We start from the raw sequence: 13435 nt of genomic DNA on the forward strand, positions 1-13435 counted from the left end.
TCACAGCCTTTTCTTTCACCACTACCAACTAAATTCAATCCTCTTTTTTTTTTTTTCCCTGCAATTTCTCAAATCTCTCACTCAGCCAATGCCAGTCCCCTTGCACCAGCAATCCTGACAGGTCTCTCGCAGGGGATTAAAAATAGCAGGCTTTGATAATCCAGACACAGCTTTTATGAAAATTCAGACCCCACCGTTTCCCCCGCTTACTGTCTGAGTGTGTCATTACTGCATGGGAACAATGACAATGCATTTAAAATCTTGCTGAACCTTGGTGCTCAACCCTCGAGCCTTGTACAGCTTGGAGAAGCTGTCACGCAGGAAAAGCATCAGCAAGACAGGATGATTCACGTACTGTCAGCAGGTCTTTGCAGGCACGTCTTTTAAGTCTGCTCTGATGCTCCCATCTGGGCTGATAGTAAGTACTTCCATGTCCTTTCTTTGTCTTCAAACCCCATCATAGCCATAATCTAGATTTATTCTTTTACTGGGAGAGGCTGGACGCAGGAGATGGGTGGGGAGGTTACAATGGCAGGGAGTGCTGGCATATCCAGACAGACAGAAAATGGAGCTGCTGAACAGCTGACAGAGATAGCTGAATTTCCAGCTGCACGTGAATCCAAGCAAGAGATGAGAAAGGAACTAAAGAAGGGGGAAGGTCAGATACAAATGGCTTTGGGGTCTCTAGGAAGGGAAGATAACACACTGGGAGGAAAGAGTGGGGTCTGGAGGAGGTGCAGTTTTAGGCATACAGCTTTGGAGAATTTGGGTGAGGATTTTGGAGAATCGTGGGATGGTAACAATTGCTGTGGAAGAACTGGATGGACTTAGCACATGGTTCCCATTTATCTATCAACTACGGCCACACGCTGAGGACTGCTCCTTGCCAAAGGATTGCTGGAAAGTACCAGTCTGTCCCCTCAACCTCCCATGCCTTTCCCCAGTTCTCCTTGTGGCTGTTGGTACCTGCAAAATGCCCCTACCCATAACAACTGCCCTCTGTCAAAGGTCCAGTCCAACACAAAAGCTGGTCTGTAAAATGCAGCACATGCAGATCGCCCAGGCAACTGCAAGGCACTCAGAGAAGAAGGAATCAAAGATTTTAGCGATGAATATCGGACAGTATCAACAGCATGCTCAAAGTCTGACAAAGTTAAAAGCAGGTAAAACGGGATCTTGCAGGGGAAAAGCACCACTCTAACAACAGATTATAAACCTTACTGTTTTCAGGGCACACAGGTCATCTTGGAGCATCCCTGAGTGTGTAAATCTTGAATATATACCTGCATTTAAATACCAGGGAACAGGATCCACATTTAAAGGTACGTCAGACAACACTGTTAAAAGTTTCCATTACTTGTTAGTGTCCCTTTAATCTGAATGTGTGAAGAACAATCTCAGCTGCCTATGTTATGAATAAACAATACAGACTAACACAGAACAGACTTTTTGATGAAAAAGAGGTCATGGTGCTCCTGCAAAAGGGACATTTTCAGATTCCGTCAGGAACATTTCTTTGCATGCTACCACTTGCATTATTCATTCAAATGGCTTTCAAAGTTCATAAAAGCCTATTCAAAGACAACATGAAAATCTTGCTGGGGAGCTGCACCTTAAAAATACAAATGGTTTGACACTGTCAGTTCAATTTTCAAGAACTCGCAAGGAAGAGTGTGAAGCATGGGGCAAAATTACTCACAAGGCTGGCTTCTCTGCAGAATGCCATCCAGCTATCGTTGTGCAAACCCTGTATTTGATTCCCTTTCTGCTAAAAGTAACAAATATTAGAGATATTAGCTGGAGATGGACAGTTTTGTAAAAGGTATATTCAGATATTTTTTTTAAAGTGTTTCACACATTTGTGAATAGGAAAACACACAAAGAATATCTGGGAAGGATCCTGTGGGTCCAGGCAAGGAGCTGAGGTGAGGCAGCAAGCCACTGACCGGCTGTGTATGGTGATGTCAGGAGTGAGCACAGACTGCTGCAGGCAGCTTTCAGAAATACTGAAAGGAGGAAAAAGCTGTAAGGAACAGCAGGAAACAAGGTATTACCCGACATGATCAAGATATTAGAAATAACAAAGATCATCCTAATGCTGTGATGCACTCAGAATCTTCTTTAAGAACAGTAAGAAGTGGGTGTATTCAGGGCAGTAGAGCTGCACCCAGTATGTGGAGACCACCTTGAAATGGACCAGTAACACCTGCCATGAGATGGTATAAGGAGAACCATCTTCCCAATCTACTTGCTTGGCTTAGGCATTCTCTAATAACCACTCACGAGTCTTCTGTCACTTATTGGTCAACAGAGAAACACCGATGAATTCTCATTAAATGCAATATACGAACATGAACTCTAGCTGGGAAAAGAAGTAACAAAATAGGCTTTTTTTTTTTTTTTTAATAACTGTGGAAAGATCCACAGAAAATTAAATCATTTCATCTTTCTCTACAGTGAGGAAATTAGAGATAGTTTAAAATACCTGGGCAAAAAGGGAAAAGTAGAGATTCTGTCATTAGAAGAACACATTGAGAAGCAAAATTATTAACGGGTATCATACAGAGTCAGATAACCTTATCCTCCATAGTAGTGCCTCCAAACTCTTCCTAGAAGCAGCTTTCTCAAGGAATTTTTCATCTACAAACCCACTTTCTTGGGCCATTTTGGAATGGAGCCATACATCATTTTCCCCATCTACCTCATTCGTGTGATCTTTCAACTGGATCTGCTTGAGCAGGCCTTTCCAACCAAAAGGTACTTACTGGATCGGTTTAGTGCTGTCAACCAGAATGGTTGAAGTCATGACAAAATCCGGGCATATTCCAGGAATGGAGATAAAAAATGACATGATGTGGACAGAAGGAACTTAATCTATACCCCAGCTGACAGGTCTGTGCCCCTCTTGCTCAGTACCACCAACAACAGAAGAGCTTTTGGTTGGCAATGGCATCAACTGCTCCCGATGGAGGATGGAGTTCTCTGATGGGCTGTAGCACAAGCAACAATTTGAAAAGGCTATTTCCTTTTCAGTATGAAAGCTCAAGCAAACACTTAATGCTATTAGCTTTGTATTTTAAACCATTTTCTTAGAACCATTACATAGAGAATCCAGAGTAGAAGTCCTAAAAATGACATAAAGAGAAGGCATGCATAGTTTTAGCTCTTCACACAATTAAAATTAAGAGCTGAAAGTACTACAGCTCTACCTGTAGAGTCAGACCACTTTTGTTGGATCATCAAATCAGGCTGCTAAGACTACCAGTACATGGCTGGGACAAACCTCGTGACCACCCAAACCATGCCAACCATACCTTGTGAGACTGCTTGCCAAGGAGAGAGTGTTATTAGCCAGGCTTGGCTCAAACAATTCACTGCCCACAAAGCTACTTTAATGTACTGTCTCTACTGGAAAAAGAAAAAAAAAAAAAAACACACACAGTAATCCAACAATACATTGCGATACTTTCCCATCACTGCAGCAGTTCCCACCACAGGCAACACTTTGTCTCCAACAAAGAAGCCTCACATTCTGTGTCTGCAAAAAAACCTATCCATACTGTAGGGATGCCAAGAGGAACATCTGTGTGCTCAGAACTACACAAAACTGGCTTTTTGTGTGCGTGTGTGTGTGTGCGTGTGTGTGTGTGCCCGTGTGAAAGAGCCGGGGGTGGGGAGCCTGCAGACAATAGCTCGTGTGACTGCCTGGTAAGGAAATGCTCTTTCATTCCCTTCCTCCTTCCTTTAATTTATTTTTTAATCTGAACAAGGGAGTCAAACAACCACAGCAGCTATCAACTACTTCTCCAAGCCCAGGGAAAAGGGTTAAGTTTTTCCCACATTGCTGCTTTTAACCTAGACTTATTCTCCCCATAAAGGATTTCATTAACTCCTAAGCATATATTATCTAATTTTCACCAAATAATCTGAGGATTCCGGGTTCACTTTTCCACTTAGCACAAATTATTATGGCTGTAATACCGATCTCATTCATTAAATGCCAAAGTACAGATAGTATAAAATGCCTCCTAGTATACAGATGCATTCCCATAAACAGTGAAATTTAGAAAGATGAAAAAATCAAAGACAACAGAAAGTACATATAGCACTGCCTTTCTGAATGGGGGGGGGCGATCATTTGGAGAGCAGCACGAGAGAATGTGAGCCAGAAACCTGCACTGTAATGAAATTAGAGTTATAAAGCAATGGAAAGCCCGGCATAAGCTGGGTCATTGTAGAATGACCCTCCATGCAGGGCAAAGACCATTGCTTACAGGTGAGCATATTTGTTTCAATAACTAGATGTTTCATCAGCTAGTTAAATAATTCAACAAATCTCTGCTGATGGGCTGAAATACACTGTTTTCTTCTTCTCTTCAGAAGTTGTGCCCCTACTGGTCCTGAGGACTTGAACTTAGACACGTTCAAGTTCCAGGTTACAAGCTAAAATAAGAAGAAAACACAAGTTTTTCAGGAGCTATGTTTACTAATGCCATATCCTCTTCTTTCTCCTGCCTGTTCAACCTGTGTGGTGCAATTTCCAAATGTGATGTCCATCAGTAACCCTGCCTCTTCCATGCCTCAACTTTAATGCCTGCATTGCCTCCTAAACTGGGAGCAAATGGCCCAGGGAATCCATTAGCAGTGACTTACCTGTTTCCCTAAATTTAACCAAGGCTCTGAAATTACAACACCCTCCCTATAGTGAAAATGGACACAGGAGATGTAAATCTGGAGTGGTGCTCAGCCTTCCAATCTGCCTCCGAAATACTCACCTGGCTGGGAATGTGTTCAAGCAGAGCAAGCTCGAGATCCTGTGGCACATCAGACAAAACATATATATTTTTTGCTGCTCATGGCGTGCAGGGTTGCCTCCGTGCACTTTTTCCAGAGATGAAATTGAGTTACAGGAGCTCCTACAACTTGTCTGTGGGCAAGCAGAGAGACCAGCTCCATGAGCTGGGAGAGGCTTCCATGGCATTTTGCTCTGGGTTTGGGCACCAGCTCCAGCACCTCTGCTTTAGGAGAATCGGTACAAGGAGCGCTGAACTTGGCCACACAGACTGAGGTCTAGTGGGGCTCCCACGCTGTGGAAGCTGTCCCAGCACCTTTATTGTGCAGATCCTGATTACTAAACCATGCAGATCTAAACCACTTCTCTGTGGTGCCAAGTAGTTGACTCTCAACATTAGGAGCTCTGAGGGGCATGGCAAGTGCCAAGAAAGGTTTCAGTCAAAACTAGGACTCATTTAGATAAAACACAACTAAATAAGTGAATAAAGTTAGAGCATTTACTTCAGCTTAGTACTGAAAAAAAAATAGTTTCACTTCTTCTACGCGTGAATACGTATTACCAGGGAAAATTAAAAAATAATTTAGTATAATCTCTGTGCATATACAAACAAAGGATTTTAAATCCCATTTTACACTTCTGAGTGAAACTAATTCATTTGAATGGTTATGAAAACAAGGTAAAGGTAGTTCAAGTCAGTCTGATGTAAGAAAGACATACATACATGTTTTAGAGAATTTTCCCACTTTTCTCATTGGTATTACAAAATCCTCAACCCATTTTGACAGTGTGACGGAGCTGCACTTTGAGCAAACAGGCAGAAACACAAAATCCTAAAATATTTGCAAATCAGTGCGCAGAGTCCCCAGAAGTTTTGGTCCACATCACTGATGCGCATAAGCTTACTGATTACTGATGTGCAAAGCAAAGTTGTGGATGTGGTCTACCTAGGCTTCAGTAAGGCTTCTGACACCACCACCTCTGACAACATTCTCCCGAAGAAACTGGCTGCTGAAGGCTTGGATGGGTGTACACTGTGTTGGGTTAAAACTGGCTGGGTGACTGGGCCCAAAGAGTTGTGGTGAATGGAGTTAAACCCGGTTGGAGAAAGGCCGAACAGTAGTGCTGTCCTCCAGGTCTCAGTCCTGAGGCCAGTTCTCTTCAATCTCTTTATCAGTGATCTGGACAAGGAGATTGAATCCACCCTCGGTATGCTTGCAGATGACACCAAGTTGGGTGCAAGTTTTGATCTGCTCGAGGGTAGGAAGGCTCTGCACATGGATCTGTGTAGGCTGGACCGATGGGCCGAAGCCAAATGAATGAAGCTCAACAAGGCCAAGTGCCAGGTCCTGCACCTGGGGCACAACAACCCCAGGCAATGCTACAGGCTGGGCGAAGAGTGGCTGGAAAGCTGCCTGGTGCAAAGGGACTTGGGGGTATTTGTCAATAACTGGCTGAACATGAGCCAGCAGTGTGCTCAGGTGGCCAAGAAGGCCAACAGCATCCTGGCTTGCATAAGAAGCAGTGTGGCCAGCAGGTCTAGGGAAGTGATTGTCCCCCTGTACTCGGCTCTGGTGAGGCTGCACCTCGAGTACTATGTTCAGTTCTGGGCCCCTCGCTACAAGAAGGACATCGAGGTGCTCGAGTATATCTTAGAGGTCTTTTCCAACCTGAATGATTCTATGATTCTGTGGGACTGCACAAACAGTTGTGCTATATGCATGCATGAGTGATTGCTGAGTTGGTGCTAAAACCTTTTTATTTTTAAACTAAGAGCAGATAGAACAAAATAAGGATGTCATATCTCACTGCTGTACATTTTACAACCAGTCCTTGGTAATATGCAAAGCATGTCACAACCTCCTTAATTCATCACTGCAGTGCCTCTGTGGTCCCTCTAGGTCTTGACCTTTCTGCCAAAGCCCTTCTGCCAAACTGCTTCCTACTTCACAAAGTCCACACCTCCTTTGTGTGCAGTAGTTCTGCAAGGGTCTGCGCTGGATCCATCAGAAATTTATTTTCACTGCAGCTCTGAAAGATTATCTGTGAAATCACGGGAACAGACTTAAAGCCCCCTCCACTGTTTTTCTTCTGTTTCCTATCAAACATTTACTCTTATGTCCTTAAAAACATCAAAAAGATATTTCAAGACTCCAAAGATTTAACCTATAAATACACTGTATGATTTTCTACAAAACCAGGAAAAAATTCTGCAGCAAACTGAAATGGAATGTGTGGATTAGTACGCTCACTTTTAGTTTATGACAAATAAGAATGAATTTTGTATTTCAATAGGTTTTGAAGTTTTTCAGGAATAGGAAGCTAGATACATCCTGCCAGTGAATTAGACTCAGAGAGGTGGCATGCAGCAAAACAGAACATTTTTGAAAATATTTGCAAAGAATCTTAAGCACATTCACCCATCACGCTTCCATACACTTCCCTAGGTCACGCACCCCCTTGTTTTCCATTTCTAATCTTTCAGTCTTTCTTTTCCCAAGCTACCCTGAAAACCTGCTTAACTTATCACCCTCACACTCCTAGGAGCTGCTCTCCAGAGAGCTGCCGCGGAGGCTGTGCACGCCGTGGCTCTGTAGCGGTGCATTACTGCAACCACACTGAAGGAGAAGGCTGCATTCATTTGCAATCCTTACTTTTGTCCTGCCTTGTAAATAGCAGGGATCTTGAAGTCTGTGAGGCTAGGACCTCCTGGGTGCACTAACCCAGCATAAATCCAAGCTGCTAAATCCGACCCTTCTCCCTTCACCCAACCTGCTCCTTGTGACAGCACACGCTCGCTGGCTGCCAACCAGGTCAGGGAACTGGATCAGTTTGAAAACTTATCAAAGCACAAAAAGAAAAAAAAAGTCAGTTTTCTTCTGTATCAGCTCTCTGACAGAGCCCCAAAGGCAGCGTGCACAAGCGAGGTGGCAGTGCAAGCAGCTGAGGATAATGCCAACACGGATCCTACCTGCTTCTGTGCACAGCAGAAGACAATGACATAAAAATGTTTTAGACCCATCTCTCCCTCTGTCCACTGTGGAATGAGATCAAGAGGAATCAGCTGGAAAATAAGGCAAAGGACAACGGGCTTTGCAGGTCTATCGTATCAGAGGATTTTCTTTAAAGCAAATCAAAACCAATGGAGAATTCACAATTTATAAGCCAGAATAAAAAGGATACCTGAAATGTTAGAAACTAGTCTCGCAGTAAGGTAGCCTTTGGTTTAAATGCCAACTTTTTGCTCAAGCTTCAGTAATATTAACAAAACAAGAATTGTTTTGTCTCAATCAATGTTCAAATAAGCTCAGTCATTGGAAAGGGAGCTACTTATCACTTCCATCTATCTCTGAATTCAGAGCTTGTGCTTATATTCGTTAGCAAGAGCAGGAGAGGTCCCAAGATTGCTTCTGCACCTTTTACTTCTTAATCTTTCCTTTCTCCCTCTCGTTCAAGAATTTCAGCTCCTACTATTGCTTACATTCTCCCGGAGTACGGTAAAACACAATTAATCACGATAACAAAATGCTATTCTCATTTGTGAGTAAAGCTAATTGTAGCACAGTATTTCTTTTCCATCATCTCAGAAGGTGCCTTGCAGCTTTCCCACAGTATCGAGTTCCCGACACAAGCCAACACACACAGAGTGCCTAGGTGACAATTCATTCCAACCTAAACCACTTTTTCAAACAACCTTCTCCAAACAATGTATTATCTACATTTTAAATGGGGGGTGAAATTCTACCACTCTCTCCATAAAAAAAAGACAGGGAGGCTTATTGTGCTCAACAAAAGATTTAAGGGAAGTATTGACAGTACCAGCAATCTGCAATACTCTTGGGGTGGAAAGAATCGTTCTAGAAATTTTCTCACACTGAGAAAAAGAAAAAAAACTACCCCTTAGTGATTTTTTCTATTAAGATGTTAATCCCATTACAATATTTTATTAACTCTGAAAAAAAGTATTTATGTCTGCATGTTAAACGATCGTGCCCGCAGTAAAATGCTTAACAAGCTGATGGTGTTACAACAAGAAGGAATGATGAAAAAGGAGAAAAATAGGCATTCAGTTAGGCAGACGCAATCAAAGAGGTCAAATTAAGTTTCGCTTATACCTGGGAATAAACTCCGATTACCTGGGTGATAAAACACCCACACAGCCCAGAGCGCGATTCAGCACCACGAAGCAGGAACAGGTTGATGTTGTTACAGGACTGATCTCCAGTACCTGCTCGGCAGTCTGTCACCTGCAGATGCTGAACCTGAGAGCAGGACCCACACACAGCCTGCCTCCTTCCACACAGACCGATGATCAGCTCTGCTCCACTGCCACCATACACCTTCAGCTGAACTCTGCGTGCTTATGAAGCTAGGTGAATAACTAGAAGAAGCACAGAAGAAAGCATGCTGCTGGAGGGGAAGTTATTTAACCCCAGTACTGCTGGATGTGTACGACTGACATGCAAAAAGTTCATTTGGATGAAAACCTTAAAATATAACTTTTTGCTCAGGAATCAGTTTAATACATGAAAAGTCAAGCTATTTATTAAACTTACAGGATTTTAGCAACATACCACACCTACCACTCACTAACACAGCAAACAAACGCAAAGAATGATGTCCTTGCTTCATCAACTGCAGTAAAAATCAGAAAGAAACCGCTGTAGTTTTACAGTTCAGCTAGCACTGCAATTACTGTTAGATAGGGTTTGGAAATTCCTTGGCAGGGGACTTAGGTCTGTGTGTGCACTGGGCTAGCAGTGACCCGAGAGCAGTTTCTGAAAAGAAGTGAAGCAGCAGCAGGATTTCTGACTGTATGCTGGGGATCAGCAGCCAGGCTCACCTCTGCACAGCTGGGGCAGCAGCAACCATAACCTTACGCTGCAAATGGGACAGCTAAGGGGCTGCCCTTTGCTACGTGAACACTTGGTTCCCCGTGTTCCTGTCATGTAATAATAACACAGAGAACAGATTACGCTCCAAATAATTATTTTGGTGTTTTTCTTCCAGCTTTTTAAGGCATAACACTGGTGTTTCGCCCTTACTTAGGAAACCCGATTTGCTTTGCAGGAGAATGGACCAGGGCAGCACTCACTGCATGTTCTGGGAATGTTGTCACAGCTGGCAAGTCAAAGTCCTGCTCCTCCAAACCTTCTGAGAACCAACCAGCTTCTTGATGCAAACAGAACAATTCATAACATTTGCATCATTTCATCCTGCAATATAAAGACTCTGACTATAACCTTCATTTTGTTTTATATTCAAATAAAACAGCTTCTGAAGTAACACTCATCTGAAAATGGTATATAACACTAATATTTTAGTGGAAAAGTGTAAAAATTAATTTATGTTCGTTAAATAATTTACTAGTCAAATTCTTATTTTCTTTCCATCACCTTGTGCCTGGGATGCTGCAAAAGAAATGTTTTACACCAAGCTGTTCTGTGCAGTAATTGTGCAGGTTGAGCAGTAACCTGCAGGTGAGTAGTATTATTTCAAATACAAGTAAGCAAACTGCATCCCCAACAGCACTAAAATAATCAGATTTCTCTGTGTAGCAGTGCAACAGTCTTAAAGATGCCATCCTCCAACACAAGCGTTTGAAGCTGCTCCAATTCCAGTGGCTGGAGTCTGTCACAATAAGTGACAGAAAAAAGTTGCCTCTAAGTCAATATTTTTTCTGCAATTTCAATGTATTACCTGACTTTAAATACTTTTTATGAAATGACTAATTGATACATTCAGCGATAATAAAATACTTTCCTACAGAGGTTCCCTTTCAGGAGTAATCTGTTTTGTGCATGTGTGCACATGCAAGCCGGCAACCAGGAGAGAAACAACAGATTAAAATTAAATTATAATGTGTGTGTAGGCTTGCACCAGATACTGCTGTACAGTGGTAATACTGAATGTTCACACATTCATGTTTTTTTTTTTTGTTTTTTTTTTTTGTTTTCTCTAACATTTTCTAGCTTAAACAGAAAAGGAGGGGGGAAAAAAAAAAACAAAACAAAACAAAACAAAAAAAAAACCACAAAGCTGTAAGTAGCATATTCACTCTTCAGTGAAGAAACACTTTTCCTCAGAGCATGTAAGAGAGAAGCAGGAAATTAGGGGAGAGAAGCTCAGAAGACAAATCACGAGGTTATTTGTTGTTGAATAGTGCAAGAGAATGGTGAGGCAGAAAATGCTGATTTACTCAAGTTACACTTTAGCAAAGCCTGCTACTAAATTGTTTTGGAGATAAGGTGGTGTGATTGACTGCCTCAGCTTCTTCCAACAGTTACCTGGCAAATGCAAAGGAATGAGAGCTACGAAAACGCGCAAAATGAAAATGAGGGAGTAGAACAAGTTTCGAGGTGCTTGCTTTATCAATATTTCGCCCAAATGCTTCCCCCGTCTTGCTCCTAATTATTTCATGGTCATATACAAAAGAAAATGAGCAGATTATTTTGAGATTGAGTTATTGAGTATTTCTCATCCATCCAGGTCACTTAATAAATTATTGGAAAAAAAAGCATTTTATTTGCTGTACGCATAATTATTTATTTCAGGAATTTTGTAGTGATTACTGGCACCTATCGCATTGGAAAGCTGGATTTTCTACTTTCCTTGAAGTGTCTCAGAATCAAGCCTTCTTTATTGACCAGCCACTTTTTAAATGTTTGACCAAATCAGAAGAACCAAAGCTTGGAGGAGACCTCCAGTTCTACCTTTTGCACTAAAGGAGGTCAACCCTGACAAATATTTACCTAACCTGTTTTTAAGAAACTTCTGTGAAGGAAAGGTTTTTTTTAAACAGCCCCTAGGTAAGCCCTCTCCGAGTTTCACCACCCTAACAGCTGAATTTGTTTACCTAATATCTAAGATAAGCGTCTAAGCTAATTGTCTAAACCAAGCCAACTTTTTTTCTTCTTCCTCCAGCAAAGATCAACAGATATGACAATCATTTCATATACTGGAAATGTTTCAAATACATGCACGGAATATTTTCATACAGAAATATTAATAAAAAAAGAATTAAATACAAATACCTTAGGTATTTAGATATTAACAGTTCCTTTAATACTTTGCTAATTTTGGTATTTTTGACAGGAAGGAAAGCTGTAAGGAAGTTAACGTGGGGAAGACAAACTTTCAAAAGCTGAAGATTAAATCTACGGTTCTCCAATATTACCACTTCCATCCCTTCAATATACATTAAAGTTTGGTTCAAGATCAGTGGTTCTACTGCTATAGGAAGCATACCATAGAGCAGAAAATAGAAGCTAACTTTTCTAAATCCCAGCTCAGTTTTCTAATTCCCTTCCTCCCTTGAGAAAATCGGCAATATTACTAGCTGTTAGTCCTGGCTCCAGCAGAAATCACCCTGTGCAAACTCTGTTATCCAACACAAAAATGTATTTGATTCCCTCAGCACAGAACTGCTGACTGGCACGTTAATAAAAGGACTGTGAAATGCAAAACATTCTTATTCATTCTTATCCAGAAGAAATAAACCAAAAAGAAGTCTAGAAATCACCATTTTTTCCTGACTTACTATCCATCCATCCTTCTTCCCTGGGCTGAAGGAAATGAGTTTCTGCTGTCACAGCTCAGGTCTGGGAGAACAGGCAGCAGGGGCTAAAGGGTACTGAAAATACTGAGTGCTCTCTGGGGATGACGATGGCTCAGAGAACCTGATGCATTCAAAGATCCTCACCAGAAGCACCTCTCAAATCTCTGTGCGTGTCCAAACACTTAGCATCTGAGCCCGGTCGTATCAAGCAAGTAGCACCGGGCACCTTGCTGAAGCAGGGCAGGATAACAACGTGGCAAAAAAAAACCACAAAGCAACGTATTTCCGGAAAAGTTTGAAACATTTCTATAATACAGAATGTAAAATAAATAGCAGACTCGAGGAAAAATGATGATGGATAATTCAATTCCAAGCATTCAAAATCTGACAATTTTGAGCAACCAGAAACAGGGATTACAAAATAAAGCGCATGTGGCACTTAGGTAGCATCACCATCGGTTTTGCCTACGTAGTATAAACAGATGTATTCATTTAGCAATTGCTTGCTAATATTGAACTGCACTGAAGAATTGCTTTGCTATGGGAACAACTGCCCCACATCAAAAGAACCTCATTTGTACATCAAAGTAGAAATTATGCTCAATCATAATGCCAAATAATGTCTCTTTGTATTGCCACCTAGAAAACAACATTGGACAAACTTAATTTTTGGCCTGAAGACTTTTGAAAGGAGAAATCTTCACTGTAGCCGAAGAAATGAAAGAACACTTTCGCTCTGCATATTACAAATATCGTTGGAAAGAAGGGAAACTATTTTCAACTGTACCGTGCGAGGGCGTGAAAAAGAGGAAGACTACTTCTTACACGTACTCCAAAACCTCGCAGCAACATCAAAGGAAAGCATGCCACGTTTCTCCAAGAGGTGTTTGTTTATGCTCCTAGAGCAGCTCACGGTGTGTAGGCCTCCGGGGCACAAGGAGGAATACACTTCCATCAGCACCAAGATGCTCTCAGGCTTTCCTATTCACCCTTCAAACACCTTTATTCCACTAGACTTATGTTGAAGCTAGCAATAGACTCAAGAAGTGCACGCTGCTGTGCCACTGAAGTCCGATTTGCCCTCT

At 41.8% G+C, this 13435-nt stretch overlaps 1 protein-coding gene across 1 annotated transcript in view; it reads right to left on the reverse strand.

Moving 5' to 3' along the window:
• LOC311432740 (tumor protein D52-like) overlaps positions 1 to 13435 on the reverse strand; it is a 112725-nt gene that overhangs the window by 9692 nt on the left and 89598 nt on the right. The gene's annotated exons all lie outside the window — the stretch shown is intronic.

The sequence above is a fragment of the Aythya ferina genome (genome assembly GCF_964211825.1).
Source record: "Aythya ferina genome assembly, chromosome: 2".
In the NCBI taxonomy this organism is placed as follows: Eukaryota; Metazoa; Chordata; class Aves; order Anseriformes; family Anatidae; genus Aythya; species Aythya ferina.